At 50.9% G+C, this 3,582-nt stretch overlaps 1 pseudogene; it reads left to right on the forward strand.

Annotated features, from left to right (window-relative positions):
- Positions 1–1,482: 1,482 nt before the first annotated feature.
- On the forward strand, positions 1,483–1,942 carry LOC143384038 (mitochondrial import inner membrane translocase subunit TIM14 pseudogene; annotated as a pseudogene).
- Positions 1,943–3,582: the final 1,640 nt, after the last annotated feature.

Consider the following 3,582-nt stretch of genomic DNA (forward strand, 5'->3'; position numbering starts at 1 on the left):
GCCCTGGCTCCCAGGTGCTGGGCGGCCCTCCCTGCTCAATAAAGGGGAGGAGCAAAGGCGCACTTTCCCCTCACGGCCAGCAGGCGGCGCGCAGCGAGGGCACGTTGGGCAACTGCTTCTCCTTCTGGCCAGCAGAGGGCGGGCAGCCAGGGCTCCCTCAGGGAAGGTCAGAGCTGGAATCCTGGGGGTCCTGGTTCCTAGCCTGGCTCCCTCCCTTTATGTCTGTCTCTATTTCTCATTGGTCCCCTTGTAAAATGGAGCCAGGAAGACACAGTGAACCACAAGGTAAGTATCAGCACGTTGTCAGGAGGACGTCAGTGACGTTCTTTCATTTCTCTATCTTTACCTGGGGCTGAGGATCCACCCAGTGCCTCACAGGTGCTGGGCAAGCTCTGCCCCTGGGCCACAGCCCTGGCCCTCAGAACGTGGTGATTTTAAAGCAGCTCCCTGTCCCATTCCCAGGCGACCAGATGACCTGTGCTGAATGCTGCTCCTGAACCTCTGGTTCCTTTTTTGTGCTGGTGCTGGGGATGGAGCCCAGGGCCCTGTGCAGGCCAGACAAGCACCCTACCAACTGAGCTATATCCCAGCCCCTGAAACTTTTATTCCTACACTGATAACTGTGGGAATCTGGAAACCAAGGGAGTGCTGGGGTGGTATTGGCCAGGTCACTCTGTCACACTGTGTGCCTGTACAAACACGTCACAATAAACGTCATCACCCTCAACTACAAGGCTCCAAATATGGAAAAAAGATTCCAGGGGCTTCCTGAGAGTGACCCTGAGATTTACTGAGAGGCTTCTGATGGTGAGAAAGAACAGGGCAGGGCTGGGCGCAGTCAGGGGTGAGGAAGGCCAACCTGACCACGTGAGGCCCTGGGCTCCAGAACCAGCACTGAGCAACCAAGAAAAAGGTGTGGGGGGGGGGCTGGGGATGTGGCTCATGTGGTAGTGGGCTTGCCTGGCGTGCATGCGTCCCGGGTTTGATCCTCAGCACCACAAAGATGTCCTGTCCTCTGATAACTAAAAAATAAATATTAAATCTCTCTCTCTCTCTCTCTCAAAAAAAAAAAAAAAAGTGGAGGTAATCTTCTGGCTACATGTATAAGGTGCAGGTGATGCACAGGAGAAGTTTGTGCTTAGACTTGGACCCCACCTTTGAGCTACCTCATTACATATTTGCAAGTATTCTAGAGACTTAAAAAAAATTTTTTTTTTAAAGAGAGTGAGAGAGGGAGAGAGAATTTTAATATTTACTTTTTAGTTATCGGCAGACACAACATCTTTGTATGTGGTGCTGAGAATCGAACCCGGGCCGCACGCATGCCAGGCGAGCGCGCTACCCGCCTGAGCCACATCCCCAGCCCCCAAAAATGTGAAATTTGAAAGGCTGGGATTGTGGCTCAGTGGTAGGGCTCTGGTCTAACAAGGGCGGGACCAGAGTTAGATCCTCAGCAACACATAAAAATAGCGGTGATTGCTTTCGGGTAAAGGCATATGGTGGTGACCTTGTCTTCTGGACTGGGATGAACCGCGCTCCTGGTGGAAGCAAGGAAGCCGAGCTGAGCCATGGCCAGTACAGTGGTAGCAGTTGGACTGACCATTGCTGCTGCAGGATTTGCAGGCCTTTATGTTTTACAAGCCATGAAGCACATGGAGCCTCAAGTAAAACAAGTTTTTCAAAGTCTACCAAAATCTGCCTTCAGTGGTGGCTATTACAGAGGTGGGTTTGAAACAAAAATGACAAAACGGGAAGCAGCATTAATACTAGGTGTAAGCCCTACAGCCAATAAAGCAAAAATAAGAGATGCTCATCGACAAATTATGCTTTTAAATCACCCAGATAAAGGAGGATCTCCTTACATAGCAGCCAAAATCAATGAAGCTAAAGATTTATTAGAAGGTCAAGCTAAAAAATGAAGTAAATGTACGATGGATTTTATGCTCATGAATTTAAAACTCCTCAGAGCTCCAATTTTTAAAAAATGATTAACCACAAGCTAAAATAAAAGCCTTGGTATAATTTCAAAAAAAAAAATAAATAAATAAAATAAAGGCATTGTGTTATGTCCATCTACACCTAAAACAATAAATATTAAAAAATGTGAAATTTGAAACATTTCTGGTCCCAAGCATTTTGGTTATGGACATTCCACCTGCAGTGTAATGTAAAGTCCTGGGTTTGCAACCCTGGAAAGAAAAAGAAAGGCGGCTGGGGATGTGGCTCAAGTGGTATCGCACTCGCCTGGCATGCGTGCGGCCCGGGTTCGATCCTCAAACCTTTAAGTTCTACAGGAAGAGAGAGAGCCAGAGCATGAGCTGACCACTTTTATTGAGAAGCTATTCAAATGAGGCAAGGGGTCAGGTTTCAGGGGGCTGAGTATCTTCAGGATGTCCACTGTCAGCAGGTTGACTGACACCTGGGTAGGCCACACCCAAGGGCACAGTAAGAGAAGGGGACACACACAAGGCACTTCCATGGAAGATTCTGTCCTAAGCAGGGCAAGGGGTGATATTACAAAGGAACAGGTGGGCATAGCTTCACCCATGGGCTGTAGCAAGACACATCGATGCAGGAGACACTGACCCTCGCACCCAAGAAGAGTGGGGAGGGCTCTGCCACATTTCTGTGACTAAGTGCCTCAGCACCCAGCCAGGGAGTGTGACTTAGTCACCTGTTAGGATGGTCTTCCACAGTTATCCACTGTGATTTCAAACTTGAACATCAGAGGGCACCACTGAGTCATCGCGCTCCCTGGCAGCACTGCCACGGGCAGCCCCCTGGCTGAGCACCTGTTCCCCTTGGCAGCCTGAGTTCCAATGTGCAGATGGAACCCAGGGCCTCCCCCATACCAGGCTCTGCTCCACCACTGTCACCCACATACAGCTCTTTTTATTAGACAGGGTCTTGCTAAGTTGCTGACACTGGCCTTGAACTTGCCCTCCTCTGTGCTCCATCTCTGAAGCACTGGGATTACAGTGTGTGGCACCTCACCAGGCTCCCAGCGCAGGAGCTAGGGATGAGGCCAGGTCTACCTGGCTCAACCCCCCTTTGTTCAACCCTAACTGCCTCCAGAGAGGCCACTGCTTCCCCTGCCCAGGGTTCCCCTCCCACTGTGCCCTGCTGTCCCAGCCAGGATTGCACCCTTCACTGCCCAGGGTTGTCACCTGTTTTCCTGTCAGGGAAATGGGGTGTTCTACTTCATGGCTGCCCAAGTCCCTTGTTCCCAGAGGATTTGTGCCCTCTCCTGGTGGCCTGCTTCACTGTGGAGCTCAACCATTCCCTGGGGATGACATTCTGCAGGGGACAGCAAACATGCAATGCTAAATCAGAGCAGGCAACAAGGGTGGCCTGCTGCTGGAGAGCTGCGGGGAGGGGCGCAGGGACAATACTTTCCCCCTAGAACATATCATGCACATGCAAACACACACATTGAAGACATCAGAGAGCCAGCAGTAGGGGCGTGGCCTAGGGTAGGGCACTTGTCTAGCCTGTGAAAGGCCTGAGTGTGATCCCAGTGAGGGGGACACTACCCACAGGTAGGTCCTGCTGTGCCCATTTACCATCTAGAATGGCCTTGTG

This window comes from Callospermophilus lateralis, chromosome 18 (assembly GCF_048772815.1).
Source record: "Callospermophilus lateralis isolate mCalLat2 chromosome 18, mCalLat2.hap1, whole genome shotgun sequence".
In the NCBI taxonomy this organism is placed as follows: domain Eukaryota; kingdom Metazoa; phylum Chordata; class Mammalia; order Rodentia; family Sciuridae; genus Callospermophilus; species Callospermophilus lateralis.